This window comes from Macrobrachium rosenbergii, chromosome 20, assembly GCF_040412425.1.
Source record: "Macrobrachium rosenbergii isolate ZJJX-2024 chromosome 20, ASM4041242v1, whole genome shotgun sequence".
Classification (NCBI taxonomy): Eukaryota; Metazoa; Arthropoda; class Malacostraca; order Decapoda; family Palaemonidae; genus Macrobrachium; species Macrobrachium rosenbergii.
This window is the reverse complement of record NC_089760.1, coordinates 26727788-26748293: the sequence shown is the minus strand read 5'-3', so window position 1 is coordinate 26748293 and position 20506 is coordinate 26727788. Positions and strand designations below refer to the sequence as shown.

The 20506-nt window shown below is 33.8% G+C and overlaps 1 protein-coding gene across 1 annotated transcript in view; it reads right to left on the bottom strand.

Annotated features, from left to right (window-relative positions):
• The window catches only part of LOC136848926 (uncharacterized), a 501001-nt gene that overhangs the window by 356789 nt on the left and 123706 nt on the right, over positions 1–20506 (bottom strand). Inside the window, exon 2 of the mRNA XM_067121743.1 lies at positions 8057–8355. The gene's annotated coding sequence lies outside the window, so the exon portion shown is untranslated. The remainder of the gene's footprint in view (positions 1–8056; positions 8356–20506) is intronic.

Sequence of the window (20506 nt, the reverse complement as noted above, 5' to 3'; positions counted from 1 at the left end):
AGTTGAGATGGTCAGTTATTGCTACGGGCGAGTAATACTGCTTTTTTTTGTTTAAAGTATTTCTTGCAATTTATTCATGTTTAAAATATTTCTTGCAGTTCACTCATAAGTTTTTCGGTTAAGAATTTATAAACCGCATATTCGTGATTCCTGAAATGAGAATATATTTTATAATGTTAACGTTCTAGTAAAAACAGGCTGAACAGTATGAATATTTTCCGTACTGAGGAGTAATGGACACCGAGTGTTTATCACAATTATCAGTAGCATTCCTGCTGGTCATAGTTGCAGTTACCTAAAAATAAAGATTGCAAACGGTTTTTAATGTCCCATATTTATTTCTATGTATTATTTCAAATTCTTTCTCTGAATAATAAATTATATCAATAATTATGGGTTTTTATTCATTATATCAATAATCATGAGGTATTTTTAATCATTCTAGTGATTATGAACCTTTTTCTTCGTTGATCTACAGAGCAAAATTGTTGCATTTCCCTTCCTTTTGAACTGGAAAGTAAATATATTTCAGGAACACACACACACACACAATATATATATATATATATATATATATATATATATATATATATATATATATATATATATATATATATATATATATATATATGTGTGTGTGTCTCTCTCTCTCTCTCTCTCTCTCTCTCTCTCTCTGCATATATATATATATATATATATATATATATATATATATATATATATATATATATATATATATATAATATATAAATAACAGAACCTGGGAAAAATTACACTCAAAGGGACTTATATAAGAGAACAGTATCTGTCCCGGTTCGAGCCTATGCCCTTTGATTTTGTTACAAAGGTGACAGATTCATCCATTAGGATATCTGTATCTTATATCGAAGGAGAAATTGCTTCTTATGTAATAATACTGTTTATGGTATTTTTGTAACCCATGCACACGTCACTGTTTTACTCAAAAAACAACGCCCCAAATACCTTTTGATACTGAATTCACTTTGTTTTGGGAATAACGTAAGTCGAAAGGGAATTGTATATAAGTGGATGTGGTCCGTTTGTTATGGTTGGGATAAGAGGAATCACAGCTGGTCAGAGAGAGAGAGAGAGAGAGAGAGAGAGAGAGAGAGAGAGAGAGAGAGAGAGCGAGCTTGGTTTATTTGCTAACTCATTCAAAGCATCAAAATAATGAAATGATGACATAATGAAATGATGAAGAATAAGCAAAGTTAAAATTAAAAGTGGATATTTGTCGATGTTTGAAGCAATCAGGAATCCTAAATTTGCTTAATAAGTATGATTTATACTCTCTCTCTCTCTCTCTCTCTCTCTTTCTCTCTCTCTCTCTCTCTCTCTCTCTCTCTCTCTCTCTGTGGCCAGCTTACCCCAGTGTAGGTAAGGGCTACTGTTCTGAAAAAGATATATTGCAAATGCTTCACATTTTTTTATGATCTTAAGACCGATGGACCGTAATCAAAATGCCATTATCTAGACAGGACCCTCAAAAAAGCACATAAAAAATGAGGAAGGAAAAAGATTGGGGCCTCTGAAAAAGAAGACATTATGAAATGCAATAATTTTCTTTATGGCTGCAAAAAATGGAAGTTATATCATTAGCAGGACATTAATTCATTATGAAAGAGATAATTTTTCTGAATTTCGTATTTGGGTAACATTCTCATAATTTCTGAATTTCGTAAAAATGAAAACAATGAAAACTTTTCAAGAATATGTTGAACTAATGCAACTACCTTCACTCTCAGTTAATAGTTAATAAGTATCTTAAATAACTGAGAACCGATTATTCTTGAATAATTCATGATTATTACATTAATAAATAAGTGTTCCTGGAGTAAATTATAGTATAACAATGTTTGTTCAATGGTTTTACATTCCATTCCGTCAGTTTGAATGATGCGAACATTGATGAAGTGAAAATGCATCAACGTAAATAGCAACTAGATAAATACTTTGTTACTGAGTGCAATCAAAATCGAACACGCGTAAATATTAATGTCTTCATCCGATGTCATTATATATAATGCTTGGTATCGCTGTGATTCATTCATATCTGTAATAATTTTATTACGATGGTTATAATATACCTCTTTTGGTCATGGATAACAACACCCCCCCTCTCTCTCTCTCTCTCTCTCTCTCTCTCTCTCTCTCTCTCTCTCTCTCTCTCTCTCTCTCTCGGTAAAATCAAAATCATTATAGCTGAATTCCTTCACATATTCTCAATGGGTTTTCATATTTTAAAAGCCTAGTCATGCTTATTCACTTTACCTACCATGAAGAAACAGACTACAAATTTGTTCTTACTTATCTTCGATACTGAATAGGTAAAAAAAGATGCAGAAAACTCTCATGTAAATCTCAATCAGGGTATGTCTAATGGAGCTACTATTTTGCAATTAGGAGCCTACCCGCATGGTCTTCTAAAATGGTGGAACAATTTCACTGCCTTTGTAAAACTCTGATAGTCTCTGTTGAGAAGGAAATTCGTGTAGCTCTCATGGTATTGATGTGTAAATGGTCTCGTACCAATTAATCACTTAAATAGAAACGATTTTCGTAGTCCTTATGGTATTCTGGTGCTTTAATCTGAGTGTATGTGTTTATGATCTAAAGTTTACATTCTAAACGATCCCTTGTAGAAGAATCATCCTGGACTGAAACTGCCTTAACCCAAGTCGTTTCCGAGTCTCTCTCTCTCTCTCTCTCTCTCTCTCTCTCTCTCTCTCTCTCTCTCTCTCTCTCTCTCCCCACTTATCCGATACTTATTCGCGACAAACCGGTTAAAATTCCTTACTTTTTTGAATGACTTATTACTTTCAATTCAAGCAGTTCGAATTATCGGTCAGCTCCACTGACTTTGATGTGGAAGATATAACATTTATAAGTAAGCTGAAGAAACTGCCAGACAGACACACCGTAGGAAACACGATACTCCAGTGCCTTAGCCTAATTATTTTTCTTATTTAACGAGATAGGAGCCGTCCAAAGGTCATTAAGTTTCAAACAAATTTAAATTACAAATTGCCCATTCGTAAAAACTGGAGATGAAATGGTAAAGTTCAGAATTTTACAAGTATAAAAGACTTAAAACTTTTGTCTGTAATGACTGCTATCTTCGTTGTAGTATTGCAGTGAATTAGGAAGCCAAAAAATGATCTAAGTTTTTCCAAGAAACACAAATACTTGTAACTTGCAGACAATGAGTTAGGTATATTAGGCATTGGTGACAGTCACTTTGGACATATTTCACTCTTGTCCCAACGCTAAAAGGTTACGGATTGGTTCAGATCTAAAAGACCACTCTAAGCTTGAAATAGTGTCATGCTCACTGATTAGCAAATGGCGAGTACTGCTGTCATGTAGGGAGGATGTTCCAAGTCAGTCGCTTCTAGAAACCAAGACACCTGGAGGCTTCGAGTACTGGGAAAGTGTAAATTATTCCTTACAACCTTGTTGGCGCGCGTGGCGCGCGCTGGAACCCGGGCCTCCTGTCTCCCCTACCATCCGGATCCCCTACCAACCCACCCCCACCGGGGGCGGACAAACACGTTTGCAGGAGGAGGGTGGATGTCTCCTCTACCCTCCCGTTCCCTTACCTACCCCGCCCCCACCCGGGCCGGGCAAACCGGTTTGCAGGGGGTAGGTGACTGTGTCATGTCTCTCCTGCTGTCGCCCGTGGGAGGACAAACAAGATCAGATCCTCCCGGATTTTATTATTACTGATTTTCGTGCAATGTTCCTAACAAAGACTACTTCGTACAGTTTCAAAACATGCCTTGGCATATCTCTATAAAACTATTTTAGCGTTGGGACAAGAGTGAAATATGTTCAAGGTTACTATCACCATTGCCTAATATACATAACTCATTTTCTACAAGTTACGAGTATTTGCGTCTCTTGGGAAAACGTAGATAATTTTTTTTAATACATTTGAATACACTTATAATCATGAAAGTTGTCACTCTCTGATACTGCCCAGAAAATCTGCCAGGAAGGTATAACGCGCACTTAACGGCATGCCATTAATTTTGTTTTAATTTTGTACATTTTTCCTATTTTTGCCTCAGTTTCTGAAGCTTTAATTTGAGGTTGATGAAGCCTCAACGGCAAGAAATATAAAGATTTTTAATGATTCTGGAAAAATATATATCCTGATGAAAATTATAATACAGTTCATATCTTCTTCGACATGCCTCTCCTTCAAATGGCTGATGGAATCATTGTTGATATCATATCCCAACTAATCGATGTCACAGCAAATTGAAATGCTTTCTGAAATAGTTCCTGAAATACCTACTGTACAACTGGTCCCTATTTATTAATTGGAAAAATAAATTAATGAAAATCTATACGGGCTACGTTATAGCTAAAACGGTGTATGATAATAATTTTGGTATTTCGTTAATAGGGGGAACACTCCCTCCCTTTCATAATTTGTAATTCTAATTCAATTACCCTTCAGTAGATGCGACGCAAAGTTGCAGTCCTCGTTGAACTCCTACACTGAATATCCCTCTTTATATATTCATTTGCAAGTTAAATGGTTACCCTTTGTTTATTGACATTCCTCTCCGATTTATGGCGCCAAGGACCAATTTCTCACGCCCTCTCTCTCTCTCTCTCTCTCTCTCTCTCTCACACATACCCACATACACATAGTGACACACAACAACACATTCACCAACCTTTTTATTTCCAGGTGACATACAGATTAATTCTAGTTTTTCACTTTTATAAGTAGATGAAGCTACCAAAATTCATAATGAAATAAACCATACAAACATATATCTTATTCGGTTTCAATCCTTTCTGCTGACTTTTACAAAGGAAAGTAACCGTGATTATGTCCTTGTACATCATTGCCAAAAAATAATCTTGACCTGCGATGCTAGATCTGTCTTGCAACCAAGGAACTCGATTAAAAAATAGAGAGCGCTTGGGTCTCCCATCTTGGTAACGAAGTGAAACAGTCAAAATCATCTTCCCGTTTACTGAACCCCAATCACAAATCTAACATACTGTATTACTTTGCAGTCTGGCTCCTTCACAAAAGCTGTCTCTCTTTCTGGAGCAAGCTGCCATCCAATGATGAAACCTTTTTGGGCAATTCAAATACAAAGAGTGATTGCTTCTGGGGTGACTGAAAGATGCAGTGGAAAAGAAGGGGTGGCATTTGGACTTCACAGAAGGTTTTCAGATGAAGTTTTAAATAAATAAAGAAAGAAAAGGGGAAAAAAATACTATGTGGGTTCAATTAAGAATTTTCGACAGTTTCCTTAGTTCACGTTCCATCCCCTAAGTTTAGCTTCATTGGTAGCGTGAATAGCAAGTAATATAATACGTTCTTAATAATGCTCGCAAAAGGCTTTACTGTGATAAGATTTTTCTGTTTGCATGAAATTTCTATCCATTTAGCACAGGAATCTTAAAGTTCGTTCAGTAGCGCGAGGCATTAGACTTTACAGTCTTTATTCTTCTTACTTCTTATATTTTTGGGGGTTAACTATGCTTTTTTGCCACAACTGGGGAACCATTTAACATTTTTTCATGCCAATCACTTCATAAGGTCTTAAAACTACGAGCTATTACTTTATTTCAGCAAAATATTTTCATCCTCACTATTCTCCTCCTCCTTACTCAACCGCCCCATTCTCTCTCTCTCTCTCTCTCTCTCTCTCTCTCTCTCTCTCTCTCTCTCTCTCTCTCTCTCTCTCTCTCTCTCTCTCTCTCTCTCTATTTCATACATCAATCTACGTTATACAGTATTGCAAATGAACCATTATAACTTGACTGACTTTATAGCAATCTTTAATAAGAAATTTGTAAAACATTTTTTCATCGCATTAGCTTGCTTACTCTTATGACTTTAACATACTCTATAGTAATACATAATATTATGTATCCAGGGACACAGTGCGGCATTCAGATTCTTTTCAGTTTATCATAAAGCTTAGTGTTTTATACTCTGCAGTCGTACAGCATTATTACATCTTTCGCTTCTTCTCTGTCAAGAGCAATGAAATGGAATATTCATCCTGCATGCTGGGTGAAACAAGTTTATAATTTGAAAACTATAGTTTAATTGAAATTGTTTCATGATAATAACTTTAGCAATATTCACTTGCGTGCTATAATTCTTTACCGGAAAAAAGGTAGGATATGACTGAGGTAGTTCGTAGGATACATTTTCAACTCTCGAGAGTGTAGAAGTCACTAAACTGACACAGAAGTAGAAACACTGCATACAAACTCTTAAGAATAACATTAGAGATGATATGAAAAATTTTTGTATAATAATTTTACTCTGGTCCAAAAACTTATAATTAAAATAGACATCAGAGCCAAAAAAAGATGATTTCAAATAGATGTTACGTTTCCAATTTTAACGAAAATAGCTATTATACAAGTATTTCGGCATCGCGTAATTGTACTCGCAATACCACAGATTCTAGGTGGCTGATTGTTTCCACAAACTGGCATTTTAAAAAAATCTACTTGCAGATAAAATACCGAATTGCAAAACAGAGGACCTCCTGAATGTGAATCTCTCTCTCTCTCTCTCTCTCTCTCTCTCTTTCTCTCTCTCTCTCTCTGACATTTTTACGCAGTCGATTCTAGTCTTCATGATTCCAGTAACGAACAGCATATCCAATAAGTTACATTTCAACAGGTTACACTAAAAATATGGACAGAAAATGCGCTCTGTTGTCTAAACGGGACTGAATATATAAATATTAAGTAGAATGACTGAATCTCTCTCTCTCTCTCTCTCTCTCTCTCTCTCTCTCTCTCTCTCTCTCTCTCTCTCTCTCTCTCTCTCTCTCTAATGCATTTGAATCTATAACGAATTTCCTGCTGCAACGTCAACTTTCTTGTATTTTCTAAATCAAGCTGGAACATTTGCTACGCTTTTCAAAAATTCAAGAATATAAAAGAAAGTTTTTGTAACTCTTGCCAAGTAATAACAAAAGTTTCCTGTTTGCAAGTAAAACAAGAACTCAATGGGTGTCTCATTCAAAACTAGAGCTGTGTTTTATTATAAATGGAGAGAGAGAGAGAGAGAGAGAGAGAGAGAGAGAGAGAGAGAGAGAGAGAGAGAGAGAGAGAGATCGCTCATACATTATGACTAACGACAGCGGAATGTTTAGTTTTCTGTAAAAGAAAACTATTGCGCCGACTTCGTCTGTCCGTCCGCCCTTAGACCTTAAAAACTATTGATGTTAGAGGGCTGCAAATTGGTATGTTGATCATCCACCCTCCATTCATCAAACATACCAAACTGCAGCCCCCTGGCCTCAGTAGTTTTTATTTTATTTAAGGTTAAAGCTAGCCATAATCGTGTATCTCGCAACGATATAGGATAGGCCACCACCGGGCCGTGGTTATAGATTCATGGGCCGCGGCTCATACAGCATTATGCCGAAACCACCGAACGATAGATCTATTTTCTGTAACCTTGTTTTTGCGCTGTACAGAAAACTCGATTGCGCTGAAGAAACTTCGGCGCATTTTTTGCTTGTCTCTTTTGTCGTCCAAAATTTTTTTATCACCGCCCGCCTCAAAAAGAACACTGCAAAAATTTGAGTACTAAGCCATTTTGTTTAGGACATCTAGCGATGATACGAACAGCCTAAGAGTACACTAACATCAAAGAAAGTTTCACATACTAAAAATGTTCATCTAAGAAATAAGAGAACAAGGAGAGAAGAGATTACATATCTGTCGAACAAAGAGCCATCATAAAAAAGATTAATTTTAAAATAGAGAAGCACAATCTAATCTATGGTCAATGTGTTTCAAAATATTACGGCATAAATATCTGCACAATCTTTTCAGTGCTTCGAGCCTGCTGAATATTCATCCTGCTACTGGACACTAAATGGAATTCTTGCCCTTGTGAAAATGAGTTATTCATGCAATAAAACGGAGGTTTCGGGTTTCTGTGCAAATGCACAGATTATGCAGTTCAGAAATATTCATGAAATAGCTCAAGTTGTGTATAGGCAAAGGAATGTGACACAGACAGACTTACCTGATGCATATTTGAATCAAGAATGTACGATGACTATTTCATTAAATCTTATAAGTTGGAAGTGTTTACAGATGACGTTGCTGGCACCATGCACTTCTGTTGAATCGTGGCTGACACTTTAACTCATTGACAAGTGGGTCGACAGATGGCGGTAGGCTGTGATAGGATGAATGAGCTTTCCAAGCAGAGACCACTGCAGTACCACAGAACTGAGCGTTCCACGAAACGAGGTTTTCTTGTAATCAGGACTCATCAGTACTTTTGGTCACGTTTCTACATAAATATCTCCGACTGGAAATCTGGAATGAAATGAATTGAAGTTCAAGAATCTTATGCTAATCTGTAAGGAAAGACAAGAATCAAACACAGAATATATATATATATATATATATATATATATATGTGTGTGTGTGTGTGTGTGTGTGTGTGTGTATGCGTGCATGTGTACATCCTTTTGTGTTGAGCAATACTTCTTTCCCTTCCATGTGGTTGGTCAAAAAGTCTTTCTAGCTAAGCTAGATACAAATGCTTTGAGCACGGACCAACTATCTAACTGTATCTGTTATTGATATAAAAACAACTGGCATTACATATATGTTGAATATTTAAAGCCACTGAATTTTCATAGTTCTGGAATCGAGTTCTAATGCTTCTCATACATTTTCCTTCATTTCTCTTCATCATCTGTTTATTTACCTCATCCAGACCTCTTACTGATTATGCACATTATCAATATTGTTTATTCATCTTTTTTACCTACATGTGAACCATCATGTTATTCTGCTGATACATGCTTTCTAAATTTACCCGCTGCCTAAGATTACAGCTAAGATATTACCTAATAGTGATAAATACATACATACATATATTTATATATATATATATATATATATATATATATATATATATATATATATATATATATATATATATATATATATATATATATATATATATATATATATATATATATATATATAAACATGTGCTTCTTATACTGCTATAGAGTACATAGTCCGTTATATAGTTATTCTACAGATACATGTTTTCCAAAATTACCCATTACTTAGGATTACAGCTAAGATATGAGCTGATACGGATAGATATTTTTGAAAAAAAAAATGTGCTTCTTTCACAGCTGTTAGAGCATACAGTGCAACAAATTACAAGCAAATAATTTTCTGCCATTTCACAAAGCATCCAAAAATTTACTGGCTCGTTATTACAGGGCAGAACTTTAATTTTCATACGCGATCCCAAATAGAAGCGGACGTTTCCATCGCTCCTTCTGTCTCTCAAGACGCAGACGCCCCATTAACTTTCCTTATCTCTCTTTGATGATGAAACTGCCTCATAAATTCAGGTATCTTAATCTCGTTACGGAAGCCTTCTCTTGTGATATACTCCACTTTTACGTTAGGGAGAATGGCTTCCTAATATTTCAGCAGCCAGAGGTGTATTTCTTTTCTTGATGAATAAGAGATTTTATAAACCTTATAAAATAAGCTCATTTCTGAAGGTAAATTTTTGCCTTGAATCCAATTGATAAATTTATTATTGTCTCCGTGGTTCATTGGTATCTGTCTCCCCTCACTAGTAAGAGGTTCAAAAATCCTTTCATTAATTTTTGAAGTAATTGGTAGTTACTTGACTGTGGTATGTCAGTGGCCAGGTTGGAGAATGGCATGAGGCTAGCAGCCTCATTGCACTATACTTTCTAAAAAACGAAAGGTTAACACCTGGAGCCATCTTCTGTAAGGGGAAATATGGATAACGGAATAAACACACTTATGAGCACATACACACAAATAAAACACACACATATACATATTATATATATACATATAAAAATATAAATTTATATAATTATATATATATATATATATATATATATATAATTTATTCATACTTTAAGAAACTATATAAAATACAGGTCTTTTGTCTGAAAAGTTCTCATACAGCAGATGGAAGCTATGATCAACAAGCACAATGAATAATAGAGTATAATGAATAATAAGAATATATACGTAAGAAATATATTACTCTGTTATCGAATGAGGCCGAAGATAGAGAGTAAATGGCTTCAAATCTCTCTCTCTTCAAACTCTCCATTGTTCTCATCGTCTCTCGTGAAGTCTTGAGTACCGTCAGCAGAGGATAAAACTTTGTCGAGTCTCCCCCCGAATCTTAAGAACCAGATTCGGCCAAGGGCTTTTTCAACCACTCCCTTCAGTTTTTTTTTTTTAATTTTCGTAGCCATTCAGTCGGTCATGATGTTATCTGTTTCTCTATGTTGGGTTATTTATTGATTTTCACTTATATACTTATGTACATATGTGCTACATTTACTATACAGGACATTTACTGGTGCCTCAGAAAACAAAAAAATATTTCAAGAATGCTTTGTAACTTACAAATAAATACAAGCGTGTTTTACAATTTTAGTAACTCAGATTCTCTTTGCCGCTGGGAATAAGGAAGTAAAATTATTTTAAAATAATCTGCCTGAACGCTCCAAATACGTATTTTTCATTTCAAAAGGTGATAATAAATATATGTAACGGAAGGAAACTGTGCTGCGAAGCAGGGCAGCATATTCAGATATTAGTAATATCTTCACCCTGCATTATATGGTTGGAGTTGTATTTTATTTATTGTTATTATTTTCATCCTTTTCCATAATTTCAAGCTGCATAACTTCAACTGTTTCAAAAATAGTACGACCATAATGGTGGCCTGTCAGTCTCAAAATGCCACCATCTATGTAAAAACAATGAAATAATTTTATAAGCATTAAGTCGCTGAATCCATTTATAAAATTTTGTCAAAAATCCTGTTTTATTTGTGGTGCGTACCGGTCTGGTAATATCTGTCTTATAGTTCGAATACTATCTGATTTTTAAAGCTGAAAAAAATTCATTCTTTCCCAAACCAGGCTTGACCTCCGATATGATTAAATATCATTCTGGCTGTCGAGTTACCAAATCATTTCAGCAGACATAAAAATTTTCCATTACTACTATAAATGGTATTATAGGAAATGCTCATAGTAATAAGAGTCTTCAAATGGAGATGACAACTAGAGTTATGCAACTGTGATTGTTATATAACTTTTGTGTTATTTATAAATAAAAAGTGAATCCATACCGAGAGCTTTCCAGAATCTGTGTAATCCTCCTTTTGTAGAGACTGGAAATGAGAATCGTACAGTTTCATAAAATCTCCTTTTAAAAGTAACTGTATTTGTACAGTTGCATGACTGGGAATTGTTTGCACCCGTTTCATTATTATTATTAAAATGTTACTTATTTAAATAAAGCAAACATTATTATTATTATTATTATTATTATTATTATTAAATTATTATTATTTTATTATTATTATTATTATTATTATTATTATTATTGTAAAATTAGGAACAAGACCTTCTTTAATACAGGTTTTGTTAAACTAAATGGCAGTTTCAACAGCATTTATTTTTATAAGATAAACGCTCAATTCGTCTTATCAATTGTTTTTCTTGCGCTGGGATGGTTGCAAGCAATTGACCGATATTCATATCCGGTGGTTTAGTGATGTGTAGGAGGTAGTTGCCATTTAGTTTAACAAAACCCATTATTATTATTATTATTATTATTATTATTATTATTATTATTCTTATTATTATTATTACTAAAACAAGAACAGTTCTTTAAGTAAAGCAAAGGTATCCCCTCCGCTTTAAGGCTTCTCACAGAAAACGGGAAGAATCCAGGACGCAGGAGGAAAAGAATTTTGATAGAGCTGTCAGTTCAGGTCAACGGCCTTTGGCTTTTCGGAATGTCTGGTCAAACCATCCTGCTAGATGAGCCCTTTTTACCCTCCCGATTTTTCTCCGTCTCATCTCCATTCATCTTCCTCTTTCCTTCCTCGCGTCGAGTGTAGGATAGGCGGATATCACAAAGAACTTTCGGACGAAAAGCCGCTTCTCTTTTTTCAATGGCCACATAATTCTTCAGCGGCTTTTGTAAGCTTTCTCGTTATGAGGGCAATATGTCTTCTGGTTTTGTGCGTCTGTTTCTGCATGTGTCTATCCCTCTATCTATCTTATTGTTTACGTAAAGAAAAAACTTGTATATATTACTCTTTTTTAATCTGTCTACATATTCTAGTCAGTTCCCTGCAAAAAAAAAAAAAAGTTTTCTTCCGCAAAACTAGCTTACCCTTTTAAGTTTTATATTAACTAGATACTATTTTCCCTTTCTGTTTGAAGGTCCCTTAGAATGTGAATAAATTTTAGAATATATATATATATATATATATATATATATATATATATATATATATATATATATATTATTTATCACACATTACATATATACGGTTTATATATTTCCAAGCCATATATATATATATATATATATATATATATATATATATATATATATATATATATATATATATATATATATATATATAATATATATATATATATATATAATGTATATATATATATATATATATATATATATATATATATATATATATATATATATATATATATGTGTGTATATATAATATATACATATATGAATATTCATACGTATAAAGCCAAAAACTCCTTCAATATAAAATTGGCCATAACTCGGGAATACCATACAACCAAAAGATAACACCGGTCAAGATTTGAACGAAGGTCTGATTCAAAAACAGAGATTGAAAGTTTTTGTTATTATGATCGTTTTCTTTTTTATCTACATTCCCCTCCCCCTGCCATTTTCTTCGGTTTCTTTTCCTTATCTCTCTTTCTCTAACTTGAGCCTTTGCTTTCTTATTTTCTTGGTGCAATTATAGTTTCTCTTTCCTTTAATTGCTTTAGCGAGTTTAGAGTTTCTTTACAAAGTTCTAACCAATTTCCTTAGATTCAAATAAAATTTTCCATTGTTTCTTTGTATCCTAATAAGATCCTGGATTTAATGTGATTTGAAATTGCATTTTCACTGAGGGAATTTACTGGCATAAATTATTTCATATTTATTTTCCTGAAAGCAATCCAAGTTTGCACATATGCTCATGAGCATAATACAAAAAATTTTTAGGACATATATCTATGTAAAAAAAATGTTGTACAAGATATATTTATGTACAATGTAATCTTACACCATATATCAATATAAAAAACATTGGATTCAGCTTATATCTATGTACAAAACATCCTTACAGCATATCTCTATGTACAAAACTTTTTTACAGCAAATATCCATTCACAAAATATTGTTACAACATATATCTATGCCTTTTTCTTTTAATGTCATTTAAACCGTAATTTTCTGGACCCCTGTTATGATAAACAGTAAAGTGTTAAAGTTTCGTATGACCGTTAATCGCAGCTATCACGTCATGAATTACGTCACGGCCTCCTCTCATGAGTAAAATTACGCAAATTGACCCATTAATGGGTGAAGGGAGACCCTCATTTTAGTCGCTTAGTTATAACGGGTTTATAATGTTTTAATGGATGACTTACAGAATTCTTGTTGTTTGGTCATTCTTTGTCCATTAATATTGATTATGGCTCTAACAGTTTGTCATTAACCCTTATCACAACATGCTGGACAATGCTTTTATAACTGCTTAAAACAATTAGATGGTGCATTTAACAGTCGATCAGCTACTAGTATTTCATAAAGGTTTTATTAGAGAAATAGCTTTTTTTAATGTAGTTTTATTACTATAAAGTAAGATTTATATATATATATTTTTTTTTTTTGATCACTGGATTTTTCATTGTATGAAATGTAATTTTCTCAGAATGCAACAGTTTAAAAAATTCCTCTGAGAGAGAGAGAGAGAGAGAGAGAGAGAGAGAGAGAGAGAGAGAGAGAGAGAGAGAGAGAATTCAAGGAACTGTAACTTTGTAACTTCAGTTCAGAGGAATAATTATCAAATCAGTCTTCAACCTGTAGGACTTTTAATATCCTACCTTATTCAGAAGTCATGCTGTTGCTGTTCAACCACTCATACTTCTTGAATGAACGCCGTTTGAACTAATTTGCTCAAAAAATGTAAGTTAGTCTTCCAGGAATTTTAATTTAGATCCTGGTTGATGACTTTTTTTTTAGAGTAAAAAAAGGCCAAGTAAACAGCGTTTTTGGCCATAAAGAAAAGATGTCATTAGTATGACAAGTAGTACTTGCTACTTCCTCTCAGAGTTATTTGCTCTTATTTCTCGTCACGTTTTCTAAGAAATGCTCAAGACTAAACATCCGCAGAGGTTAGATTACAAACACTTGAAGTCGGTATTGAATTTACATTTCGTTAATATAGAATGTACAGTACATATTGTAAGTAGAACCCAGTCGACAATATTGTTGCAGTAGTGTATAGTTAGAGCTATATATTCACAGGCAATTCTCTAAGGTCTTCGCTTCAACAAGACACATCCAAACGAACCTCATTACGTAAGCGGAAAAGATTCCCGGACTTCTCCGTACCTCATTGTTTCTCTAATTAGTTTCCCGTTACCAGGTGTTAAGCTTGGGCGAATGTCATTAGTATACAGCTATTTACAGGTGAACCGTAAAGTTAAACGGTGGCATGTGTTAATTAACTTCACCCTCTGTTGCGAGATATCAGTGGAATTCGTTATCTCAAGTCGCTTCAAATGTCAGAGCCAATCCATTTGAGCAAAAAAAAAAACGACATTTCCAAAACTCATCAACCGTAAAGTTGGCGAAGTATTAGCATGGATCTAATTCACTTTCAGTTTCAAATAACAGACTATAATTAAAACGATCCTCCCAATAACGTTTCCGTTGAAGCCTCATCAGCTCTTTACGTAACAAAATACAGGGCGGACAAAGAGAGGATGGTCAGTCATGAATCGTGTTTCACACGTCATGTGTTTTGCACCTATTCGTTTCATCTCATGTCATTTAAAAAAAGAATACTTTCTTTTTTTTTTACATATCTGGAACCATTTTTTATCATAAAATCCACAAAATGGACAAAGAACCAGACAAAGTAACGTTTCTCTAGTTCCCCAATATTTTCTGTAAATTCACTTCGCAAGATTCCATCGACATTAACTTTGCACCAACGTTTTTCAACAATTTTTAATTCATCTTACATGATTATCATAATAACTATAGTGAGGCAATACTTCATTAATATTAGTTTGTTGATGCTGCCATATGTCTTTGTGCAATCAACAAAGACCATTGAAATCGAAAATTAATTCCCCTACTCTAAATCCTGGTATTTCTAAACCAGCTTCTTCGGCTCTAACTATAAAATAATGCAACAATACTGTTCACTGGGTTCTGTTCTACAGGTATGTACTGTACATATTTTACATGAATGAAATGTAAATTCATAAATGAATTCAAGTATTTGCAAGCTAACCTCTGCGGATGTTCAGTCTTGAGTCCTTCGTAGAAATCGTGAAGAGAAATAAGAGCAAATAACTCCAAGAAGAAGAATATACGACTTCTCATATGAGAAAAATCTTTTCATTATGGCCAAAAAACTCTTTATTACTTGGCCTTTTTTTAGTCTAGAAAAAATGTTAACCACGATCTAAATTAATATTCTTGGGAGAATAACTTATATTTTCAGGGCAAATTAGTTAAAATGGCGTTCTTTTAAGAAGTATGTATGACTGGTTGAACAGCAACAGCATAACCTCTGAATAAGATAAGATATTAAAAGTCCTACAAGTTCTCAGAAGAAATATTCATTCTTGACAGTTAATTCATATATTTTCCTGTCGTACGTGAATAGGGACATGTGGCAATCTTATGCTATCTGCATACTTTGATCTAAATGGAAAACTTAATAACATGTGGCACTCTTTTCCTATCTACATACTTTGATCTCGATGGAAAACTTAATAAAGTATTTCAATACACGTTACGAGTAGGGAAATCCCCTGACATTAGATGCTTCAGTGGTCGGCGGCTCAAGTCCCCAAGTAAGAAGTTATTATTTGAACCTAAGTATTAGCAATGTAAATGATGTTTATCCTGAAATACTTCGAGTGATGCTAATTTTTAATAGAAACTTCACCCGTACGGACCCTGTATCCTCAGACGAGGATAATTCGTGATTCAGGAAGTTCACTGAATGGGAAGCCTCACAGTGATAAAGAATACTAATTTATCCATTATTTAAGACAAAAGAGAACTGAATTACCACTTGTTATTTAAGAATGAGAATTGATTCGTTACGTGTAATATGCAAAAGTAGAGCTGATTCTTCTTCTACAGCTTACCTCTTTAATAAACTTATTTTTCTTTTATAGCTTATCTCTTTTAATAAACTTCTTTTTCTTCTTATCTCTCTGATAAACTTTTTTCTTTTATAGCTTATCTCTTTAATAAACTTCTTTTTCTTCTTACCTCTCTGATAAACTTTCTTCTTTTATAGCTTATCTCTTAAATAAACTCATTTTTCTTTTATAGCTTATCTCTTTACTAAACTTCTTTTTCATTTATAGCTTATCTCTTTAATAAACGTATTTTTCTTTTACAGCTTATCTCTTCAATAAACGTATTTTTCTTTTATAGCTTATATATATATCTCTAATGAAAGAAAAAATCCTGACGTTATCTGTAATAAAAAAAAAAAACAGAACGATACATCTCCTACAATGGGAAACAGCTAAAGTAACTGTTGCAATGGGATACGAGAGTTAATATATCACTTGTAATGAAAGAAGTGAGAACACTTATCTCTTCTAATTGACAAAAAACTGATCAGCACTTGTAAATAGCTGAGAAAGAGAGAGAGCTCGTGTATCAGTAGATTAAACAAAGACGAGGTGTATCTTGTTTAATCAATATCGGAAAAGTCTACTTCTGGTAATAAGAGAAGGAAAACATCATTCTTAGCCGAAACCTACAAAAAGGAACTGACTTATCGAATATGGAAGTTGTCTATATATATATATACAGTATATATATGTATATATATATATATATATATATATATATATATATATATATATATATATATATATATATATATATATATATATATATATATATATATATATATATATAATATATACTGGGATCGAGACTCGGCAGTGCCCGTCCATTTATCACTTATAAATTCCCCTTCGGTGATAATTCCCCATCGGGGATATTCCTGAGGTAGCGTGGATTTGATATTAAGCGATATTTGTAGCTTCATGATCATATATATATATATATATATATATATATATAGTTCTGGGTTTATATATATATATACATATATATATATATATATATATATATATATATATATACATATATATATATAGACAACTTCCATGTAGTTCTGGTGTTTATATACATCGATAAGTCAGTATATGTTGTACACATGGAATACATTAATTTTCAGGTTTCTGCCTAAGAATTATGTTTCCTTTCTTATCATTATTATTATTATATGACAATATATATATATATATATATATATATATATATATATATATATATATATATATATATGTGATGTGTGTGTGTATACATGATAAATATATATAAATATATATATATATATATATATATATATATATATATATATACCCACTGTATATAATATGTACACATGGAATACATTTACAGATTATGTCTGCCTGTGTTTTCTTTTATACACAAACACCTACGGGCTTTGTACTTCTGTATATGAATATATTGATTATATGACAACAAAAAACCATCATTTCATAACAAGCAGAGTCACGCACTACCTAAGTGAGACGAATTCCGTTTCCTTCAGAAGAAAGAACGTTTCCCCCATCACGGCATTAAAGCGTAGGATATTGTTTGGACCAAAAGGACATTGAGGGATGAAAAGATAAAAGAGAGATAAACAAAGAATTGAAAGCCTGGCAGGAAATAATAGTGCTGCACGATTTCACAAGTAAAGAAACCGGAAGCTGTAACGAAATGGGAAATAATAGGTTTGGCCAAATGGAAAAGAAAACTGAGCGTGATCGACGGGCTCTGCAGAGAGAGAGAGAGAGAGAGAGAGAGAGAGAGAGAGAGAGAGAGAGAGAGAGAGAGAGAGAGAGAGGAAGGGTTGGTAAAATACATATAAAACATAATGAATGCATAATGAGAGAGAGAGAGAGAGAGAGAGAGAGAGAGAGTGAAATATATATAAAACTGTGCATAATGAATAGGCATGAGAGAGAGAGAGAGAGAGAGAGAGAGAGAGAGAGAGAGAGGTTGGTGAAATATATATAAAACTGTGCATAATGAATAGGCATGAGAGAGAGAGAGAGAGAGAGAGAGAGAGAGAGAGAGAGAGAGAGAGAGAGAGAGAGAGAGAGAGAGAGAAATGAAATATATAAAACTGTGCATAATGAATAGGAGAGAGAGAGAGAGAGAGAGAGAGAGAGAGAGAGAGAGAGAGAATGACTGTGCATAAGAGAGAGAGAGAGAGAGAGAGAGAGAGAGAGAGAGAGAGAGAGAGAGAGAGAGAGAGAGAGACACTACCATACAACAACTAGAATTTTATATTGTTTTATCAGCTTTCTAAAACTCTTAGTTATATGAAATTAACAATGAACAACAGGAACCGCCAAGACAGAATTCTGAACAAGCGTGCCCACACTCACGCACAGGACAATAAATAATAAATTACATGGTTTCTAAATGGCTATACGCAACACCAGAGCTACAAAAAGTGTTTTGTTTGTTGCTTGTTGCACAAAGAAAATAAATTGGACTATAAATTAAGCAGCTAATTAAACTTGATAAGTTACGGCTTGCAGGAATAGAAAACTTTTTTTCCTAGAGTTGAAGTGAAATCTGTTTCAAGTTACTACATAAAATCGGCACTACCATTAGTCTTCTGTTATTTTCTGATTATCCAGCGATTATACAACTAGTTTCGATTCGATTAACAACATTGGAAAAACGAGCGTAAAGGTTTTTATTTCCTAATAAGATGGATACCTTTCTATTTTAATGGGGAATTATATCGGAAAGTATAAATCCAGCAATGGTAAAATGGTTAACTGCTATTCATCAAGTACAATGAGCAAGTCGATCGGGGAATACGTGATATGAAGGATGTATGGCAGAGGGAAGTGTAACATGATACGAAACGTAAGCATCAGAGGTCGGAGGATGATGGGAGTTGGGGGCGGGGGGACTAGTAAGTAGACAGGAAATTGAAACTCATCTCATGTCCCCAGTCACCTCACTCTTTCATACACACAAATACGCAAACAAACAAGTACACACACACGCGCGCGCGCACCGCAATCATCCACATCTCTGTTATCACTTCCTTAACGTTGTTTCAAGATTAAACTTTTTTATCCACTCTCTCTCTCTCTCTCTCTCTCTCTCTCTCTCTCTCTATTTCATGCTCCTAGTGCCATTTCCTATTTCTCAACCTTTAGATTCTCGTTAGTATATGTGAACAGATATGGTTATACAGTATATATATATATATATATATATATATATATATATATATATATATATATATATATATATATGTGTGTGTGTGTGTGTGTGTGTGTGTGTGTGTGTTTAGAAAGCTGCCTTACGAAACTATTTTTTAAATTTATTCACTTATTAATTTTTAGTTTCCTTTTTTTTTATTTTATTAAGGCGTCAATAACCTAGGTGTTGTCACGCCAGTTTTAGTAGCTATAATCAATCAATCAATCAATCTCGTCCCCATCACTTGTGTACCCATTTTCTCCATTACCATTTCCTCTCCGTTCACCTCCGCACATCCATCTGAAGACTCTTTCCGCTAAATTGACCGGGACAAATCTCCATAGTTCCCGGACGAACTTTTGCAATTATCCTTTAGCCTCTGGGAAAGAAATCTCTGGACTCAAAAAACGTTTCGTTGTTTCCAGACTTGGCATTTCCCTCTTTAAGAGTCAGTGAGACTGCATTTGGATGAGGGAAAACTTTTGGAAGTTTTGCCGTTTCCGCCTTACATTTTGTTGTTGCCAACAAAGGAAATCTATGAATGAGCATAAAAAGTTACCATTGCACGAAATTGTTAGATGTGCAAAGTGAAACCTGAGAGAGAGAGAGAGAGAGAGAGAGAGAGAGAGAGAGAGAGAGAGAGAGAGAGAGAGAGAGAGAGAGAGAGTATAATATTCTTATAAAGACTTCACGTGAATAAGATTTTTTTATGCATTGTGCGTATCTTTATCAAAATGACATCAAGAGGAAAAGTTCTACATTATTATGGAATTCTATAACTTTTACTAAACTGCTAAGAAAGGTCAGGGATGCAAGCCTAAAAAGGCTGAGTTAAAATAAAATTTAATGATCGTTCGTAAGTAAGACAATGATGAGTTACGAAAAGGTTTGAAAACCGAACTTTCCTCCAAACTTGGGATGGTTTACTTTAAAGTTTTGCTGCATAATTGACAGTTGTCGATAAAGGCGGTTTTATTTAAATAGACTGGATGAAACACGCAGGCCCTGATAGAGATGGCTG